The following is a 23427-nucleotide window of genomic DNA, read 5'->3' on the forward strand; positions in this document are numbered from 1 at the left end:
TGAAACATGCGATGGAATCCTTCAGAGAGTGGAAGCAATTGCAGGTACCCTCTTGACTATGTGTCAGACATGGACAGTGTTTTCTAAAGTAATTTCTTCTAGGTGTAACCACTGTTTCCAAGAAAAGCAAAATTCTTACAGCACACATGAAAGTCTTTTAATCATGACAGGAACAAATCATATCAGAAAATATCTGAAAAATATCATCATCATGGCTTTTCTACTCTCATTGCCTACTGAAGTTCAAAGTCTAAAGTGTGTTTCTGACGTCTAAGGACAGATTTTGAGGGACACATTTACAATGAATTGGGACTTTAGTGAATAAATACCCAAAAGAAATAAATGTTGGGATCATATGGCATTTCTATTTTTACTTGCTAATTTCAGCTACGTTTCAGCTTGAGTAGATACACCTTTGTCAAAGAAAAATCTCAACAGTTGTATGCTGCATGCAATAGCAATAACAACATGGAAACTCCCTCTAGCCTTGAACTACTGAGCTATAAAAATCTGAATTGTGTGGTAATACCCTAATCAGTTGTACTTCTTTCCAGCATTATCAAATAATTATGTTCTTTTATTTCCCTTGTTCTTCATGAGGAAAACAGTACAAAAACATGCTATGATACAGATAAAATTCTATGCAATACAGTTTGTAGAGCAATGAAATGTGAAAAGCTAACAAAAAAATCCTGAAACCAAAGAACTTGAACTACAGACAAAACTTAAAGCTATATCTGTTTTAGACACCATTTTGGTGTCTAAACTTAAGTGGGGAGAATTTGATCTTCCATTTTCAAAACATCTTAAGCATTCTTGGACTGCTGAATAATTATTTGTGTTGTGTCTAAGTTAATGAAGATGTGTTGCATCAGACAAGCATGATGCAATATAGTGCTTTTATTGGAGTTTAAGTAAATTCTAAGGTTCTCTGTCTGTATTTATAGCTTATAACTGTGTGCTTTTGTTAACTTTTACTGATTTGATTTATTTAGTTAAGCCACTCATCTAATCCAGACATTATAATAAAAAAATCATCCTGATTTCAGGTGGACAGCAAGCATGCATCTGCATGGCCTGTCTACTCTGCACGATTCCACCCCCCCTCACACAACTGTTATCTCACAGTGGTACCATGTCTCATTATCTTCAATCACATCTGTTGACACTTACGTTCCAAAAATAAAAAATACTTCAACACTGGAGGAAAGGGAGGCTGAGATTATGGATATTACAGCAGGTGCTGGGAAGCCCACTGAGAGTAAACAGTGTCAAACCTATACAACACAAACACACAGCTTGCTGTTGCTTTGAGTAAAGGCAATTTTATGGCAAAGCAAGGGCACAGGGGAACACATTCAAGAACAAATAAGTAAATGGGAAACAGAACACAAAGTAACACAGGCAACCCCAAAAATAGGAAAATGGCCAAATGTGCATTTTTACCATCTGGCCAAGAGCAAGGTGCCTGATGCCTTTACACGTGGGATATTGGCAAAATGAAGAATACACATGATGTTTCATGCAATAAGTACAAAATACAGTTCCATCATTCATGGCTTTAACTTCAGAGTAAAAAGAAAAAAAAAATATTATTCTTCCTATCTGATTTAGTCAGGAAGTTTTCTGAGCTTCTTGAAATGCACAAATTATATTGGTGTTTATTCCTTTATAGGCAGCAGGCTGATGAAAAGTACATTGCAAACATAGAATAAACTCCACAAACCCCATTTAGGCATGACAGCCTAAATTATGTGATCAGCTGTTTCCAAGTAAAGGGACAAGTCAACTGATTAGGTCAAGTGTTTCTTTTGGTTTATATATACATATATATGTAATATATACACACACACTAATTTATTTTATATATTGGTAAAATTTAGATGTTAAAAATACGTAAAATATAGAATATTTTGTGGTCATGATACTGTGGCAAATCATGATAATATTATGCTTGTCCAAAAGTCATGTTGTAAAGCAATGTAACATCACAGAAAGAAGGATTGGGATTGAAGAACTAGGATCTGATAAACACAATTGTTTACAAATTTTAAATCTCTGAGAGATTTCTTGTGTGGTTCAGAAAATTTATTTGGTTATTGGGCATTTGTTTTTAAGAACCTTGTTTTGCCAGTGTCTGGAATAACAAGCCTCCAGAGCAGAAACACAGACTAGGTGGGACTGAACTCATTTTAACTTTAAATATCTACAATCTTGGTTACTGCAGATAGCATTTTACAGTGTTAGACTTCATTGACTATACTGACTACATCCACCTTCCCTATGGTCTTCATTCGGTTAGTTATACAGAATAACAAGTGACTCTTGAGGACTCCAGATATCACGCCTAGCCTTGAGCTGCTGTTCCAGGACACAGATCTCTATACACCCTGTGTGATACCTACCAACTCTGTGAAGATGATCACATAAACTGTAATCTCAAATTCCATTTTCAAGTTCTAGTAGTGCTTATAGAGTACCTCCCAAATTGGACAGTGAAAAAGAAATACACCACATCTCAATGTGCAAACAAAAAAAAGCTGGATAGTTACTGTGATCTCTTAGGTCTTCTCGTGCTTCGACACAAACATTCCTGTGTTTTCAGAACATTATATATGAAACTTTCATATGGTCTGTGACTGAAGTGATACGTGGCAGCTGAGTAGAATTTTGAGAGTGTCAAATTGGGTTATTCATGTGCCAGGACCATTACACTTAAATCCTTACTACTTAAATGTAATTTTATAGGAGGAAAAAAAAGAAAAAAAAAAGAAAAATAAACCTAAAAAAACCCCCAAACAACATTTTATACATGTATTAGGAATAGATGCAGAACATTATAATGTGAGAAATTTCTGTGTTTTGTAAATATAAAATGTGTGAGGTGTATGCTACCTGAGCTATCAGGTGAAAGAGCTGCAGAAAAAGGTCAAAGGCTATGCTTTAACTGGGAAGTGAATAGGAAATTTGTAGAATGCTACTAGAAGCTCTGAAAGTGCAAGAGATCAAGCCTTGAAGTGCAGACAAAACGGAAATATAAAAAGCTAGACTTGAAGATGAGGACACATTCACAGAACCAGGCATCTTGGAAACTCAGGCCCCATAGTAACCTGGAAAACTCAGATGAAGACTAGATATGGACTTGCCCAACAACTCCTGTTCAGCATGTCAAAACTGGCAGGAAGAAATAGCAGTGAGTGTTGGTAGTTGGGGCTCCCCTCTGTAAGCAACTGACTCACCCATCTGCTGACCCAGCCCTGAGTGTCAGAATTTCTTCTAATTGCCCAGAGATGAGGAAGTCATGGAGATGCTGCCTAGACTTGTCAAGCACAGAGAATTCTACCTCTTACTCCTTTTTGTACATGGGCATAAATGTGACTGGGAAAAAAATCAATAGGGAAAATAGATTCCTGGAGTGGAAATAAAAGGATGCTTATGTTCTGCTTCATCCTGCCAGTTAGTTGGAGGAGTATAGATAGAAACAGATGTATCAGACAGTTCAACCCTTGGCTGCATGGGTGATGTCACCAGCCAAGTTTCAGCTGGAATGACCATGGTATAAAGACTGAGGGCTCCTGGGCAGAGATGAGATACACTAATCAAAAAGTAGCAAAAGTCTGGCTTAGTTCATAAAGTGTCTTTTAACTTAAGCTTCCCCAGTAATTGTGTCCAAAGCAAGCACTTGTATGACAGTGTAAAACTGCACCATTAACAGGTTGGAGAAATGGGCTGAAAGGAAACCCATTGTGAAGTCCTGCACCTGGGGAAGAATAATCTGATGCACTATACATATTGGGCACTGGCTAGCTGGAAAGCAGCTTGGCAGAAAAGAACCTGGGAATTGAAAAGAGGGCTGAATCTAATGCAAACTTACTGTCTAGACTTTTGTAGATATTAGTAACATATTTTGCAGTAATGGTATTGTGGAATGTGTGTACCAGCATGTTGGAAGCTTTCTAGTAGGACTATCTCCAAGAACAAGAAAACTCAAGGCTACAAGGGGACCCAGGACCAGTCCTGCAGCCCCGGTAAACAAGAGGAAGATAAGGGCTGTAGTTCATGGCAAAAACACAGTGGTGAAGATGAGTGGATGAAGTAAACAACCACCAGGTTCCTTGAAGACCACCTAAAGACTGTAGTATGCATGTGGGAAAGGGTGGAAACCTATGATAATGAATTCCGAGGAAAACAATGCATATGTTAAACATTTCTCAAAGAGGTGGTGAATATGTGTGTATAACCTGCATATACACTGTGTAATTAACTAGTTCGGCACACAAATTAGGAGGCACGATCCTCTGTGCGCCCAGGGCTGCAATTAAGAATACGTGCTTAGTAGTTACCAAGGCTGTTGAGTTGTGATTTTGGCTTTTCACAGCATCAGGATCCTGGTGGACACCAAGTTGAACATAAGCCAGCAATGTCACCTTGAGGCAAAGAAGGGTAATCGTATACTGGGCTGCATTATGAGAAGTGTTACCAGCAGGCCCAGGATTATAAAACTTCCCCTCTACTCAGCACTGGAGAGGCCAAACTCTGTCCAGTTCTGAGCTCCCCAGTACAAATGGTGGAATATCTTGCATGATGGGAGGAGGAGGGCAGTGGATGGTTACAAGCTATTCAAGAACAACAGAAAAGGAAGGAGTAGGGTTTGCACTCTAGAAAAGAAAGTAGTTAAGAGTACATGGAGGCTAGCTGTGGAGAAAGGGACAGGTTTGCTTTGGAGTAAAAATCAGAGGCATCACTTAGTGGGACTTTACAGTATGTGTGTGCTACAGACACCCTGATCAGGGAAAATAGGTGAAAAATTCAAAGCGTCAGGTCTGCAGGACATGGTCCCCATAGGAGATTTCAACTGTCCTGATACTTGCTCAGAAATCACCAGAACAATGTATAGGCAAATCTAGTGTATTTCTGGAATGTGTCAGGGAAAATTTCATAGTGCTGTCAATAGGCATGACAGTTGTTGGGAGCAATGCTCCTCTGGATCTACTGCTTACTAATAAGAAAGCCTTGCCAGATGTGACCCTAGTAGGCAGCCTAGGCTGCAGTGATTATAGATCGTAAGGTCATAAAATTTAATATCCGAAGGCATGTGACAAATAGGAAAATAAAAACCATGACCTTCAGAAAAAAAGATTTTAAATTGCTCAGGAAACTGCTCTGAATGATCTCATGCAGATCTACCTTGGAGAGAAAGGAACTTAGGCATTCTGGAGACAGTGAAAAAGGATCTTCTCAAAAGATCCCCTAAGCAAGAAACCAGAATAATAAGAAGCCAACCTGGTTAAAGAGTGAGCTCGAATGCAAAGAAAGACGCATATGAGAGACTGTAAAGGGGACTGACTCCAAAGACAAAATATAGAAGTATTGTTCTCATGTGCATAGTGTTAGGTTATGCAATTAAAGGTGTATTTTGGCAAATACAAAGGAGAACTGAGGAAGAATGACAGATAGAAGAACTTCAACAACCTGAACAGAGAAAATGAAGAAAATTGCCATGGTTCCTCATAGGGCTTTCACAGGCAGATCAGTCCCATGGGCTGATGAGTGAGAGAGGCTTTCTAGATCACAGTACATACTGAAGAGGATTACTGACTCATTATGGGATCATAGAATCCCTTGAGTTGGAAGGGACACATAAGGATCATTGCATCCAACTTCCTTGTTTCCTCAAGACTAAACTAAGAGCATTGTCCAGACACAGGATGCAAGGGAAGAAATCTTGAACATTTGCAAAACTTACTTTCTAACTTTTAGGGTGTTTTGAGGAGAAACCAAAAGTGGGGAAAAGGAGAGGTAAAGAGGCCTTGGAGAAGGAAAAACATGGGAAAACAGATACATGTGAATTGAGAAGTTGGTCACATATAAACTTTGTTAAGTAAGTATGCTTATCTAGTCATGCTATATATCAGATCACTGGAATCTGTTCAACTCTGTATGTTTTCCTAAGCAGAAGGACTATGTTCTGTGTGCGGGAGTGTATATGGAAGTCAAAGTTCCAGCAGCTGGAGTGGGGATCATAGGTGTCTCTATGTATGGGGTGCCAGAAACTGAAGAGACCCATATATCCTGTTCATATGTATGTCTGTGTGTAAGCACTGACTGACATCACAAAATAGGATATAAGTGGCTTGGAAGCCAAGTATTCAGCCGTGAGTCTGTTCTGGATACTGGAGAGATCACAGCTGTTTGAACACTGAGTACTGGATGAACCAGGGAAGTTCAAGCCAAGTACTTGAATAGCCTTGGAGAGGCTAGGAAGTTTGCAGATCAGCTCTTCATAGTTCATAAGTCTGGATCAGCTACCCTTTCATGTTTTCCCTCTACTAAGTATGAGGCAGCTGGAATTGCCATAAATACTCTGCACATATACAGAAAGCTCAAAAAGGAAAATCCAGGAATCTACAGAATAGTCAGTCTCACTTCAGTGTCTGGAAGAGTTCCTCACACCAGCTATTAGCAAGCACATGAAGGAGTTTGTGAAAAAGCAACAAGGATGTACAAAAGAGGAATTGTGCTTGACCAACCTGATTGCTTTGTATGATGAAACAACTTGCTAAGCATCTGAAAGGAAGGTTGTGGTGACATGGTCTCCCAATGACATTTTTGTTGTAAAATGGATTGGATAGATGGACCAAAAGCTGTGTGAAAAACTGGTTAAAGAGACAAGTTCAGAAGGTGGTGGTTAATGGCAGTAATTAAGAGTGGAGTTCCTCCAGAGTTGATACTGGGTTCCATACTTAATAAATGATCTGCAAGACAGCACTGAATGCACCATCATTTGTAGGTAACACCAACCTAAGGGAAACAGTAGATATGGTAGAAGGAAAAAATAGAAGAATGGGACAACAAAAACTCCATGAAATTCAACAGAAGAAAATGCAAAATCCAGTATCTGGGACAGACTAATTCCCAGTAGAAGTGATTTGATGTAGCAATATTGGAAAATGTAGCAGTGAAGCAACTCATGTTCTGGGCTGTATAGGCACTTCAAGCCATATGACCATTTCACTCTGCCTGGTGCTTGTTGGTCCACATCTTGAATATTATTTCCATGCCTGTTCATCCTTGAACCATATGTCCAGCTTTGTTCCCTCTAGTTTATGAGTGACATTGAAAAATTTGACAGTGTTCCGACTACAGATACTGAAGAGTATTTCACAATAAAGTTTGAAGAAAATGGATTTGTTCAATGTAGAACGAAGAAAGCTCATGGGAAATCTAATCATAGTCTTTGAGTACACTATTCATAAGGCGCACAGTGACAGGATAAGAAACAACAGAAGTCACTTCAGGGGGAATGCCAGAAATGCCTGAAAATACATACACACACCTGAACTGACCGAATCTGTATGTAATTAAGAAAACCAAAACCCAAACAGACCTAAACCACAGAGAAAAACCTCAAAAAATAAACAAACAAGAAAGAAACAAAACCATAATTTGACAATAAATGTTGAGATAAAATGACTAGACAAGTGGTGGAAACTTTCAAAAAAAATCCCACAGTGAGGACATTCGGTTTTCCAAGAATGGGACATCTTTTGGTGACTATAGCTTGTTAGAAAGGAATGGAATCTTCCTGTCTAGAAGAGTTAATGAAATCTTTGGCAGCAGGCTAGCCAACTTGGTGAAGAGGGCTTTAAACTTAAGGACTCAAGGGGTGGGCTCCAAAGTGGCAATTTTAATGCCAACACATCCAACTGGGGAATAAACCAGGCCAACCACGGCACTGAGAATTGTTCAAATGTAGACCATTGAAGATAATTCTTTGATGCAGGTGGTGGAGGAACCCACAAGGAGTGATGCCTCGAAAAGACAGAATTAAAACTCAATAGCCTTGGTAACTATTAAGCAGGTATTCTTTGTCGCAGCACTGGGAACTCAGGGGGTTGCTCCTTCAAATATGTGCACCGAATAAAGCCTTTTTTTTTTCATTTTTATAATGATTAACTATACATATTCATTATAACTTCTTTTAAAAGGGCAGGGTTATGCAAATTATTCCCAGGAAGTAATTTACATTTCCTCCTAAAGAGACCATGCTCAGTGACACTCAGGGAGTCTTCTGGTGGTCTTCAGGGATGAAAGCTGGATGTCTTCTTCTCTTTTTCTCCATAGTTTCTAATACACATTCCTGAGCTCAAAAACACATTCCTGCACAAACTACTTAGTAACCCTTTTTAGCTGAAAGTAAGATATACTCTGTCTCTTAAGTGGTCAATGGTCTCATTATTTATGACTCCCCTGTCTTCACCTTCTTTATCTTCAAGGCTGTTCCACTATTATGGCTAAATTTTGTAGCTGCTCTCATAAAACAGCTCACACGGGTGTAGCCATATTCTATTAAAATCCAAAACAAATCTATTCTTAAAATATTAAAATTCTTAAGGTTATATTGATTGTCTCTTAAGATACATCTACATCAATCTACTCAGCATTGTTACATTTCATTGAATCAGCAGAGAGATGCTTCTGGACATCGTACTAACGAACAAAGAATTTGTTGAGGATGTGAAGGTTAGGGGCAGCCTTGGCTGAGATGACCATGACATGGTAGAACTCAGGATTCTACATGGAAGAAGCAAAGCAAGTAAGTGGTGATAGAGTCCTGGACTTCAGGAAAGCCAACTTTGGCCTCTTCAAATAGGTGTTCGAGTGAATCCCTTGGGCTAGGAGTCTAGACATTAAGGAGGCCTAAGAGACCTGGTCCATATTCAAGCACCAATTTCTCCTATCTCAAGACTGGTTCATCCCAGAGAACAGGAAATCAAGCAAAGGAGACAGGACACTTGCATCGATAAGCAAGGAGCTCCTGGAAGAACTCAAAGGAAAAAAGGAAGTTTCTTTTTTTTTTGAAATGCAGAAAGGGACTGGCAACTTGGGGAGAATATAGGGATGTAGTCACAGAATCAGAGAATGATAAGGATTGGAAGGGACCTCTGGAGATACACCCTTCTAGTCTAGCCATGCTACCTGAGCTGGATCACTTAGATCAGGTTGCATAGGGCAGAGTCCAGGCAGGTTTTGAATATCTCCGGAGATGGAGAATCCACAACTTGTTCCAGTGCTATGACATCCTCACAGTAAAGTTATTCCTTATCTTGAGGTGGATCTTCCTATATTCAAGTTTGTGCCAATTGCTTGTTTTCCTGTCACTAGGCACCACAGAAAAAAAGATTGACCCCATCCTCCTGACACACAGCCTCAAGTATTTATATATATTATAACATTGATAAGATCCCCCCTCAGTCTTGTCTAGGCTAAAAAGTCCCAAGTCCCTCAGACTGTCTTCGTAAGATGGATGCTCTAGTCCCCACATCATCTTCATAGCCTTTTATTGTACCATTTCCAGGAGTTCCCTGTCCTTGAACTAGGGAGCCCAGAACTGCACACTGTATTCCAGATGAGGCCAGAGTAGAGGGGGGAGAAGAACATCCCTTCACCTGCTGGCCACACTTTTTTTGATACACCCCAGGATGCCGTTTGCTTTCTTGGCCACAAGGGCTCATGGTTAACCTGTTTTCCACCAGGATTCCCAGGTCTTTTTCCATAGAGCTGCTTTCCATCAGGTCAGCTCCTAACCTGTACTAGTGGATGAGTTTTTTCCTTCCTGGGTATAGGACTCTATACTTGCCCTTGTTGAATTTCATAAGATTACACTAGACCCAACTCTCCAGACTGTCCAGATCTCGCTGGATGGCAACACAGCCTTCTGGTATGTCAGCTACTTCTACCAGTTTTGTATCATCAGCAAACCTGCTGATGGTGCACTCTATCCCTTGTTGATGAATATGCTGAACAGGGTTGGACCCAGGAAATTAACTGCTGAAGTTGTTCAATTTTGAAACAGAGCTCAGTTATAGCCTATAAAATATTTCAAGTCATCTTCTTTGAAGAATTTTATCAAACATATATTTCATTTCATATTATAGATGTCCCTCATTGTGATTGTAATTATACATCACCAACAGGGAAGGAACTTAAGGCATCTAGTGTTAAATGTCAGATTGTTTTTACTTTTTAGTTAAATTGCATCAGCAACCTCAAATTATTGTCCCTAGAAGCTCAGATTCTCTGTAGACCAGTTTCTAGCTAAAGGTGTTTTGTTATGCTCGCTGAGCAGCATATTATCCTTGAACTTTACTAAAATATGCATTCCTTATTCTATGTTATTCCTCTCTATACTCCAGTCTGGAGTATACAGTGTGAACTACTGATTTTAGATGGGGGGGTTTAAAATTATTTTTTAAATTTTGTTTTTCAGAAAGAGTTCACATTCTAATGCACACATTTTGAATTTCACAAGCTGATTTTGTATTATACTTGTGGGTACCAATATGTTTCATCCTTATCTACAACATTAGTTTCATAGCAACTGATGTAACTCAGAGGGAAAATAGTATAGAATACTAAAACCAGATTAAAATAAAGGAAAAAACCCCTAAAGATAAATGAAATAAACAGGACTATGAGGTACTGTAAAGATTTTATTGTCGCTTGTGGATATATTAATGTTACTATGGGAACTTCAGCTTTTGCGTTTGATGTGATTCAACTGTAACAAGTACTGACTGAAAACTGAAAATAACAGCAACAAAAAAGATATTGTGATTCTTTTTTCCTTAAAAAGTAAAAATTCATTTCCATTCTATGTCATCCAACAGATTTTATGAAAAAGAATGTGGAGAAACTAGATAAAGTATGAGAATTTCTGTCTCTCTGTGTCATGTGGGATTCACTGTCAAAGAAAGTAAGTAATAAGCTTTATGTGAACTTCATTTCAATAGTTAAAAGTCTTTCAATCACCCAGTGGGTGTATTTTTAACAAGACTCAATTAACTATATAAAAGAAAGTTTGCAGAACCTGCACTTAGTGCTAGAAAATATTTGTTGCCTTTTGAAAGAAGCTTGCCTTCTCTGAGCTTAAATTGAAGTCAGGCCAAAACTTTGAATGATGTCTTGCAGCAGCATATAGCAGGATATTACTTGCTTGTGTTCTGATAATTCAGCTTTTCCCTAATCCAATTTCTTATTTTGTCTATGTGAAGACTTAGATGTATTTAAAATACTATACATTATATTTGATAATCCATGAAGATGGGATCTATGCAATGTACCAGCCATTCAGTGCAGTGACAGGAACCAAATATTTCTGCCTACTATGGACAGGCTTGTCATTGATCCTGATAAGATTTGGCAGATTGGCTGCAGTAGCTGCTAGAAGAAAAGACTATTTACCCAACACTAGATGCCTACTCCCTCTGTACAGTATCACAGAAGAAGAAACCTGGTGTTCTAATCCAGGTACTTTTGTTGCTTGAAAAGCATTACTGAAAGAAAGACAGGATGGAAAATCATGAGGTCCATCAGAGCACTGTGTTGATATTTAAATTGGATTGATGAGATTCTATTTGAGAAAGAGTGGATTTGCTTATTTAAACATAGATACATAGCTATGAAAAATACGATATGCTTCTTTCAACTCTGTGACTGAGTTCTGATTTATATCACGGAATCTCATATTCTTCTACCCACATATTTACTTTAGTAGTTATTACTCCTCATCCCTCGCTTTTAAGAACAAAATGAACTGTGGAAGCACTGAAATATATACATGAAAACAGAACATCAGGATCTCTGTACTATGGCGATTAAATTTTTGAGACACTGACAAGTGAATCTTTTTAATTTAACTGCAAAGCTTTATTTAATGTTTAATTCCAGTATGTTGTGATAGATTGCAAAAATGAAGAAGAATCTCAATAGAGGCAAAGTGACAAAACAATTTAGCAATGAATACCTTCATTTTCTTAGTACTGTCCCCAATACTTAATTCACAGCTAGATGTGAGATCTTAATATAATTTGAAATGTATAAGACATTCAGAATGTCTCCATAACAGAGTTGAGCATTTGAATTGTATTTTATTAATTATCATATGGTTTCTTATTAATTCTTAAGAAGCTGCCTCCTTGAAAACTTTTATTTTTGTGGCTGACTTCTCTAGAGCTTCTGCCAGTGCCATCTGCTGTGGCCAGATCAGAGGATGAAACACACTAACATCAGTGTCTCATACATCCAAGATTCTTGTCTCGCTCAGACTTAACAGCCCAGATCCCTCTAGATTTTATGACCCTTTCATGTCAGTAGCATAGTTTTCCACATCACTGCACTGACATACATCTGATGAATTGACTACGATTCTGAGCTTGGTTAAACAACAGAAACTACCCAGACCTTTAGTAAGCAATTCCTGCTACAGAGAGAGACAATTTTCTGACTGACCTGAAAAGCTGTGAGAGAAAAATCTGAAGGCCTGTCACATCTACACATTTTCTTCCTTAATTGTTCGTGTACATGAATCTTACAGTGCCTCAGTGAGCAGAGCAAGAGTGAATTGTTTAAGTCACTTCCTTTTTAAGTAGAATAGCACACTTGGGATTTTTGTGAAAGAAAATAGTTCCTCCTGAAATTTATATGAGACTTCTTATCTTAGGAAACTAAATATATTCTCCAAACAGTTTCTTTTTTTCATACAATAAAATTGCTGCCTGTGTGATTGTCTCTTTGTGCAAAATTGAATTTCACTTTTACTACTGTAGAAATCTTGCTGATAATGTAGTGGCTGTGCTTAAAAACCTTCTGTGCTGTTTTTATGCTATAAAGCATCCTTTTCATGGCATTTGCAGGAAGTTAGAATTCCAAACTCAAATCATTAGAAAAGCACCTTTTCCTGTCAAAAAGTCTGATCTGTGTATGTTTCAGAGTCCTTCACACTTTGACCTCAAAATGTTGGGGAGTTTCTCATGTACAGGCTATTGTGAAGTAGAAATTGAGTATTTCTTCAGTGAGTTTCTAGGATGAGACACTAGTAGTTGAAACATGGAATTTGAAAAGGTCGTACCATCAGAATAGAGAATGTCAATCTTTTGTTGAAAGTGTCCTCTAAAAGTTAATAATATATTTTACAGGATTACGACTACTGAATTACATTAAATTGTCTAGTTCATGCAAACCCGAAATAGTGTTTAAAGATTAATTCAGTACTGCATCTTCAATTATTTTTTTCTTTCAAGTAACAGATGATGTTTTGGGGGTTTTTTTGGTCATGTTTAATTCAGCCCATTCATAAACCTTGTACAGCAATGCTGTACAGTAGATATACAGCATCTGCTAATACCAATCCCTTTTTGGGTCTTTACAATAATCAAACATGTGCCACAGCATGTCACTTATTGTCCTTATGGTCAATTTTGAATGAATGTGTCAAGATAGGGTTGCATAAAGTCATGGATTTTATATATACATCATATCACCTGGACACTACCCTTCATTTCAAGAATTTCCACAGACCCGATTAAGTCAACACTCTGAGATGCAAAGGGAGAATATTTGATACATATCCATGCTGAGTATCAGTATGTCTTGACTACAGCAGTAATCCTACCACACTGAACTGCTTTATCATGTCTGTCAATGTACAAAGCTAACATGTTTAACGGGAAGCTACTGGGAAAATATCCTTATGTTTTGTCACAGTCAAAAGGAATATTATGTATCTTTTTTATCCAGGATACTTGATATTAATAATATCAAGAGAAGCTGCAGTTTGAATAGAACTGTAACATTCTAATTTATAGACAATTATAAACAATCATAACACTATGAAGTGTAAGGTGTTCCACTTGGGACGGAAAAATAGATACAGACTGGGAGAAGAGCTTCTTGAGAGTAGCCCTGCTGAGAAGGACCTGGGTGTCATGGGGGATGAGAAACTGGGTGTCCCTTGGGGTCCCTTCCAACCCAGACCATTCTATGATTCTATGATAAAGGAAGAAGCTAGACAGATAACTTCATAATGACCTTTCACTAGCTCTAATATCCCCTGTTACACTTGTTACCTTTACTCTGTTATATTTTTGTGGTGCTTTTTTTTTTTTTTCTTTTCTCCAGTGCAAGTACGTGTTTTAATTCATATAGACCAATAGCACTGTAGGCATTCTAAGAGGAATGAAGTACATCTCCTTGCTTTTACAGGTCATACTTAGATTGTATTTGAAGTCATTTAATGAAGGCAGTTAATACGGATAATTAAAAAAAGACAATGCCAACCGTTTCCACTAAATCTTTCAGAGACAGAGGCCAATAAAGGTGCTCTAAATTTCTCTCTGGAAAAGCTTGTTTTTCTCCATTGAATAGGTAAGAAAGCAAGGACTGCCCTCTAGAAGGCACCCACTGTTAGTGCTGAACTAGACTGAGACATTTTGACTGTGGCCCAAATATTCATTATAAAGATCACAAAATCACAGAATCGTAGGGGTTGGAAGGGACCTCAAGAGATCATTGGGTCCAACCCCCCCTGCCAAAGACCACATACTACCTTATGGGATAACGATGATTCTAATGGAAAATATAATCATACATTCCACAGAAGTGTTCTGATCAGAATATGGCTAAGTAGATCAAGTTTATACACAAGCAAACATCATATCCTACCAAACCAAAATAGAGGTTGTGGCAATCCCTATATAAATATATCTAAAATTGGGGAAGGGGGGAAGAGGCCAGACTGATCTCCTACTGAATATAAGGAATACTAGGAAAAAAGTATGCGAAAGGCAAAGGCAGTAGGCAATAGAGACAGGAACACATTGACAAAATAGACTGTGCTACACAAATATTAACTAAAAGAAAAAAAAAATCAAATATAATCATACTGATAAATAAAATGTTGTCTTTATTTTGAAGAAAATAAAACAGCAAATTAGTGTACATGGATGTGCAGATAGCTTGTGTAGGTTTGGTCCTGATCCTTCATCTAATGTGCACTCCTGAAAATAAGTGATGCAAAAGAGCTGTAGTCTTCTATTACAAAAAGGAAGTATCTTTTGATGATACTTTTGCTGAAGGTTTTAGTCTAAAGGTTTCTGCAGGAATAATGCAAGTGGGCATCATCTAATTATTTCAGTGTTCATGACAGACAGTTGTCAAGTAGCATTTTCAATGCATGCTTTCTTTGAAACCACTTAGCTATCACGATGTAACCATTATTTAGTACTCAAAAAACAGCATGTGCACATTTCTAAGATTTCAAAGTTGGGACAAACATTTGATGTTTATCGGCTTGGGAATTCCCAAGTAAGCTGCAGATTCATTTCTCAGTTTTCTCTTTTTGAAGAGAACTCTAAATTTTAATTGCTGTAGTTAGGAAGTAACAGTACAGTCTGATGAAATGGCATGAATACTCAGAAGGCCATTACTGGTTCATGTCAATGGGTTTCAGAGTTATCATATTTTTTATGATCTATTGAATGACTTGCAAGTATAAAACATCAAGACCAATAATAAAATCAACCAATTTTTAAACTACTGGCTTTTAATAAAAATATAAGTAGGATTTATTAAACAAATACTTTAATCTTCACAAAATATATTCCTTCATTCATCTGTCCCAGCAAAAAAAAAAAAAAAGGAAATACTAAAGACAAATAATCTAGAATTAGTCATAGCTTATCATTCAAGACATTCTCTCCATTATGCCAGTGCAGACCTATTAATTTTAAAAGCATAAAAATTATGAAGGTGAAGGCATAGAAGGAATGAAGATTAATGTTAATTAGCAAAGGAATGGAAGATCTACTCACTGATATCTACTATGATAAAGGGTCTTAGCTATTGTTGTGTATTGTTTAGAGTTACTTAATATGGTCATCACTATCGTGTCTGGGGTCTGGTGCAGGAGGAGGAGGGACTGCAGGGGAAGCTTGTGTAAGAAGCAGCTAGAAGCCCTTTGCAGGCCCAAGAGAGAAAACACCAGCTCACTCAAGGCCCAAGTTGTTGCTGACGAATGCAGAACTACTCAGTGATGGGCACAGCACCTCTGGAAATCACATTTATTAGAAAAAAAACCCACAAGCAGACACTTTTTTCAACCAGAGAAGTGAGTGAGAAGATGTAAGCAACTGTGCAGGCCCCAAGGCCTGTGAAGGGGGGGAAGGAGGCACTCCAGATGCAGGAGAGAAAGATGCCCCTGTAGCCTGTGGAGAAACGCATGGTGGAGTGGGTGTCCCCCCTGCAGCCCATAGAAAAGGCCAAGACCCCACCTGCAGCCCATGGAGAGGCCCCATGCTGGAGCAGCTGGAGACATACAGGCGATGCTGTGAGCCGTGTTAGAGCAAGCCTCTGCCAGCACTTGCAGCCCATGATAGAGACAGAGATGCAGAGATGAGCAACAGAGAGAGAGATCCACACTGGAGCAGGTTTGCTGGCAGGGTGGGGGGGGAGGGGTGCTTGTGACTACATGGAGGACCAGGCTGGAGCAGGGACAGAGAAAAGCATATGGAGGAAACGGAAGTGGCACACAATTTTAATTTTGGACTTTGTAGAGTACTGCTTAAAGTCTTTTAAAGTGTTCAGCTATAAAATAGTAAAAAAGCTTTAAAACGTGAATTTAATTAAAAAAAGAAAAAAGGAAACTCATGGTATCTTTCTTCTAGAAGTAAAGCACAGATTAGAATAGACTGTGCTGTCGCTGTACACTTAAAGTTTGTCTTCTAGAATTTTTGTTAAAGACAAGAAGTCATTAACCACATTAATATTCAATGCTGCTTTATCACAGGGCAGATGTTTATATCCATACTTCATTGCCTTGTGAGCAGTGTAACAAATGCAATTGCCTTTCATGATGTGAAAACGCTTGGTATGCAGAAATCTAAATACATAGAATTTTCAAAAAGTTACAAGAACAATCTGTTTCATAGGTGGTAACATTTGTTAACTTAATTTCCTTACATACCATCACTGTTCCATTTTCTACACACAGATACATTTATTTCACTAAATTAAGCCTAGGATCCTATAATTTTCTGTTGAGAATTAATTAACTTTAAAAGTGCATATCTAGGTCTTAAAATTATTCTTATATCTGTGCTTACTAAAAAGTGAAAAAGTTTTGCTTTGTACTATATTTTTCTTTTATTAGATCAGGTTAATATTTTTCTTAGTGTAGAGACATAAGTACAATTAATCTTGCTGCAAAACAGACTAATAAAATTTGTCAGATAGGCTAATAGCTTAGAAGTGTCTTTTTTCCTGTTTGACTAGAAAGGATTCAAGAACAACAATCTATAAAGTCAATGTGCAGCTTCAGGTATATGTTGATGTGCAATCTCCTGCTTTTAAATCTTATCCTGTTACTAGACACATGGAAGAAGGAAGCAAAGGGAAAAAATTATTTAATGTATAATATAATATATGTAGAGATGACTGACAAGTGGCATTCCTCAGGGAAGTTTTATAACCTCACAGGTAAGATTTACCTTTACAATAAAATCTTCAGCCTTTAAAACTCAATCAAAATGGAAACTCCTTTGCACAGGAAGAGTTAGGTACTAATCTACCAAATCAACGCAGCATGAACTGTACTTCAAGTACAACAATGCCACTTATTTTCCTGAAGAATCTCAAAACCACTTACAAAATCATCTCTGCAGGGAACTGTATTTCATTTTTCTGCAAGCTGACAAGGTGCATCCAGACAAGATCCTCTCTTATAATAATGAGGGAAATTGATGAATACGTGAATATAAATGGAGTAACATGCTGATTTGGACATGTTCATATAAGATATAAAAATACCTACTGCATGAACAATACCTACTATATGAATAATATTTGACTTGTAGACAAGGCATGGTGCATTTCTTACTTAGATTGGAGTACAAATATGCATTTTGTAAGGCTGACCAATACTTGTCTATGGTACAAAGGCTCTTGAATTCTTACAATGTTTCCCTCTTGTAAAAGGCAACTACAGAAGATGGTAATTAGGACAAGGGTCTACAACATGAAGCAGAACACTAAGTAAAGAAATTTATTTCAATTCAAGACATAAAATTATATTAAAATATGTACAGAGATCTCAGATACAGGAAGTGGGTTTGGATTTTTTGCAACAAGATACTAGGGTAACAGATACTTTCAGAAATGCTCAACTTTCTGAGGTGGTTGTGAGAAAAGTGGAAGTTAATACCTGCTGACCCCTGTAGGAAATATGATCATTACTTATAAACAGTTTTCAGTTTCTGTATTATTTGATTCAAAACAAGAAAGGGTTCTTCAGGTACGTAAACAAGAAGCAGAAGCAGAAGGATAATATTGCCCCATTGTTAAATAGAAGAGGTGAATTAGTCACCAATAATGCTGAAAAGGCAGAGGTTCTCAACACTTTCTTCACCTCTGTCTTTACCAGCCCTATTGGACTTCAGGCTTTGGGAACAAAAACAAATGTAAATACAAACACAGACCTTCTTTTAGTGAAGGAAGTGTTGGTATGTGAAATATTAGAGGAGCTTGACCCCTACAATTGATGGGCGCTGACAAAATTCATCCAAGACTGTTAAGAGAGCTGGCTGATGTCATAGTGAGGCCACTTTCCACAATCTTTGAAAAGCCATGGAGATCAGGGGATATCCCAGAAGACTGGGAAAAGGCTAATGTCACCTCCATCTCCAGGAAAGGAAATTACAGGCCCATCAGTATTATTTCCATCCCTGGAAATGTTATGGAATGAATCCTCCTGTGAACTACAAGAAGACAAATAAAGAATGTGATTAGGAAAAGCCATTATGGATTCACCAAGGACCAGTCATGCTTCACAAACCTTATTTCTTTCTACGACAAAGTAACCTGCTCAGTTGAGCTGGGGCAAGTAGTGGACATTGTCTACCTGGATTTCTCCAAGGTTTTCAATACAGTGTCCCACAGACTCCTTGGAGAGAAAATTGTTATGTTATAGTCTAGACAAGTGGTCCTTGTGCTGGGTGGGGAACTGGATGACATGCCACACTCACAGGTTGGTGGCAAATAGCTCTATTTCAAATTGTAACCTGTCACAAGTGGAGCCATCCAGGGACTGACATTGCACCCAATGCTGTTTAGTATCTTCAGAAGTGATCTGGATGATGGGATCAAGTGTACCCTGATAAATTTTGAGGATGATACTAAACTGAGTGGGGAAGTAGGCAATTTGAAAAGGAGAGACACCCTGCAAAATGAGCTAGTAAGGTTGGAAGAGTGGGCTAACAAGAACCTTATGAAATTCAATAAGGACAAGTGTAAAGTCTTCATCCTGGTTTCAGCTGAGATGAAGTTAATTTTCGTCACAGCAGTTGTATGGGGCTGTGGTTTGGATTCGTGCTGGAAACAGTACTGATAACATAGAGATGTTTTTGTAAAATAAAGATGGTTTTGTTGTTGTTGAACAGTGCTTACAGAGAGTAAAGTTATTTTTGCATCATGTGGCCCTGCTATCCTGGAGATGGCTGAACAGCTGCTTGCCAATGGGAAACGCTGAATAAATTCCTTGTTTTGTTCTGTTTGTGAACATGGCTTTCGCTTTCCCTATCAAAGTGTTTTTATCTCAACCTGTGATTTTTTTCACTTTTACTCTTCTGAGTTTCAACCTCATCCTGTCAGGGGGAGTGACCAATCAGCTGTGTGGTGCTTAGTTGTCGACTGGGGCTAAAGCACAGCAGTCTTGCACCTGGGAAAACATAATCCAGGAGTTTGGCACAGGCTGGGATTCACCTGGCTGGAGAGAAGCTCTGTGGAAAGTTACCTAGGGTTCCTGGTGGACAAGCAGCTCAATATCAGTGACCGATGTGCTGAAGTGGCAAAGAAAGCCAATGAGATGCTGGGTTGCATCAACAAGGGCATCACCAACAGAGATAAAGAAGTCAATATCCCACTCTACTAAGCAATTGTCAGGCCTGTGTTTGCTTTTTGTTCCTGCTAGCCAAAAAAGATGTGGACAGGCTGGAGAAGGTCCAGAGAAGGTTTACTAAGATGATCAAAGAACTAGGAGCCTGCCATGCAAGAAAACCTTGAGAGAACTGGGCTGTTTCAACTGTGAGAAAAAGTGCTAGGTGAGACCTCATTAGCAAGTTCCAGTACTTAAAGGTAGCTATAAAAAGGATAGAAAAACTCCTTTTTTACAAGGAGTCACATGGAGGTGGCAAAGGCTAATGGGTACATTTGCCATCTCCTTAGGAGATTCTGACTGCACACAGGTGGAAAATTTTTCACAATAAGAACATCACCCATGGAATAATCTCCTCAGGGAAGTGGTGCATTCACCAACATTGCACACTTTTAAGGTTCTTACAGACAGGTTGCTGGACCATCTTTTCTAGACAGTGCTTTTGTCAGGACAGAGCTTTTGTCAAGAAAGGTTGGACCAGATGATCCTTGAGGTCCCTTCTAACCTGGTATTCTATGATTCTATGCTTCTGACATTTCACATTAAATGCCTGCACGTAAGATAGACCTATTAAGAAGAAGAAGAAAAAAAAAGTCAGATAGAATTTTTAATTGATACAGGGGAAAAAGCTAATCAAATCCATGATATCAAAAGACAGTTTCAAAGTCTTAGATATCCCATGTTGCTTTTTTAAAAAATAAAATTAGAAAATTGGAAAAGGATGGTGCAGGTCCCTGTAGTTGGACATGAAATATGGCAGATATTTTTTATGAAGGTGTCAGCAGTTTTGCAGAGCACGTATTTAACAAGCTTAATGTTACAGTGGAGATGATAATCACAAATACATGGGGATATGAAAGCAGTTCATGAAACAGCACAATGAATCTTTGGTCTGGAGAAGGGGTGGCCAAGATGAAAAAAGCAAGCAGTTTCATTACAGCTAGATTTCAAAACCATCATTAACAACAGCATGCAAACGAGCTGCAGCTTAATGATATGAAATGTTGGGTTTGCCTACTTAGTCATGAAGAAATCCTTTCCCCAGTATTTTGCATGAGGACTCAATCATTTCTCAGAGAACATACAGGCAGAAAATAACATAAGAATTCTTCACCATTTATCTCCCTACTGAGAATCCACACAGAGTTTTACCAATTTATAGCTGCCTAGTTGTATATTTGACATTTTCCACCATGAATTATGAATTAAATTAAGTATTGTAAAGGCACTATGGTCAGTGTTAGGAACTGAATCCCCAATCGCTTGCAATTTGGTGGCCTGAAGCCTTTTAAAAACCCCAAAATCCGAACTGTAGTATTATGACATGTATAAAATATTTTTTTTTTTTTTTTTTAGTGGGCAAGGTTTTAATTCTCATCTGTAATTTGGAGAAAAATGACATGTCATATTGCATAGGTGCACTTACATGAATAACCACAGAACCATAGAATATCCTGAGTTTGAAGACACCCATAAGGATCAAAGAGTAATTAGAATCACAGAGTAAAATTAGAAAGGACTTGATTTCTCATTGAGTGGCAGTTGATGATCAGAAAATAAAAATAAAAGGAATGTAAGGACATTTTAAAGTGTCAGGGGCAGGTATTGTTTTGGGTATTTGTCACAATATTACATCTGTGACTGCAATTGGTCATAGATGGAATTCAGTAACATGTGGCAAAGTTTTCATATTACAATTACTTTATTATTCACTATTTCCTGATGTCATAGCAAAAAGTATGAAGTTTTGACTGTGGCTTAAGTAATCCTTTTAGTTCTGCCTGCTGTTGTCATTTTATTGAGCGATATCAGTTATATTATAGTTTGCACTTAAATTATAGTGCCTTCATAGCAACATTGTAGCAATGGTATAGTAATATCAACATATGGTTCTACATCAGATCAATGTTTACACCAGACTGGTCTTGATCAAACAAGTGGAAACTTTAAGCAACTCAGAATTCTACAAGGCAGTATACTTTCAATGAAAATTCAAAACTATGAAGAATATGGCTGGGATATAAGTCTTTGGAAATTTAAAGTATATATATCATGAATACAAAACTGGCAGTCTTGAAAATAATAGCTTTTTTTTTTAATGCAGCTATATTTATTGGATATTTTAAGTGGATGTACTCTGGCACCTAATTCTTAAGCTGTAGAATTGGATTTAACAGAGCCCTAAGGGATTAATTCATAATTATGACATCTCTTAATATGTTTTGTAATAGCAACATTCCAATGTGTGCAGCTATAGTTTGAAAGAAACACAGAATTAATATGCAAATGCATACAAATATTTTTAATAGATTCTCATTAACATTGAAATGGTTTAATTAATTTGCATGTTCCAGTTGTCTGAAATTCAGAACTGCTGGGTCTGCTTTTCTGTTCTTCACTTTTCACTTATTATTATATGCTTATAAAATGTATATTATATTATGATTTCCAGTTTCTCATGCAAAAGTAAATAGTTTTTTTCTTTCTGTTTGTAATGAAAACATTAATTCTTGTTTAGTTGAGTGTTGACACCTGTGTGGTTTAGCAGAAGCATTCAGTTTGAATAGGTCTTATCAGATTTGGCCAATCAATTTAATTTTCCTCTGCTGGAAAAAAATCACATAAATTTAAAATAGAGCACACTAGAAGCAGTAGCTTTCACATATTTACAATAAAATAAAAAACAACTTGTGTAAAAGCAACTTAGTTCTGTTCTAAACTCTGCTGCTATTCTAAACTACTGAAAAATCAAGCAGAAACCTCTACTACTAGGTTTACAGACCTGTTTTCTTACATCACCTTTTACTGCATTCTGGCTTTTCAAAGATGAATCTCATCTTGTGTAAAGGTGTCTGTTTTCTAACCCAGATATCTTTGTTTCGTGTAGAGTGGCACCTGCAAGAGAGAGACAAGTTTCAGTTGAATGACTAGTCAAGCTTTTAAAAGTTTTTTTTACAGATCCCGTCCCACTGTATGCACACTAGATACACTGCTGGACACAGGTGTCAGTAGGTACATATTTCTGGCATTCATAAGGATTTTATTCATGATGAGGAATTCTGTGTGCAAATGTCCCTCCTTTGTTACTGTTCTGAGGTAACAAAAAGCAAGGGCATAAATTATCAGTTTAAGAAAACTGTCTATTAACAATTAAAAAAAAATCCTCGTTGAAAATCATTAGCAAAAAGATTTGTCATTGTCCTGGTTTTGGTCAGGATGGAGTTAAATTCATTTGTAGAAGCGGATGGAATGCTGTGTTTGAGAGTTAAAATGGGAGCAGTGCTGATAACATCCTGATGTTGTTAATTGCTGTCTGACAGTCAAGGACTGTCTAAGCTTTTCATGAGAAAGGTGGGGCGAAGCCAGGACAGGTGACCCAACTGACCAAAGAGAGTATTCCACGCCAATTACGTCCTGCCCAGGATATCGGGGGCTGACGGGAGGAAGAACAAGGGCGGCTCTGGGACGCGCGGTTCTTGGGGGATGATCGGGTTCTGGGACGGCTCTGGGTGGCACGGCCTGAGTTGTGTGGTTTGGTGAGAAACTGCATTGTGTATCAATAGCTTCATATATTTTTGCTCTAAAGTCCTGTTAGTATTGTTACATTGTATCTTTCTGTTATCTTAGTAAACTATCCTTATCCCAACCCACGGGCCTCTTAT

Source organism: Gallinula chloropus, assembly GCF_964237585.1.
Source record: "Gallinula chloropus genome assembly, chromosome: 1".
NCBI lineage: Eukaryota > Metazoa > Chordata > Aves > Gruiformes > Rallidae > Gallinula > Gallinula chloropus.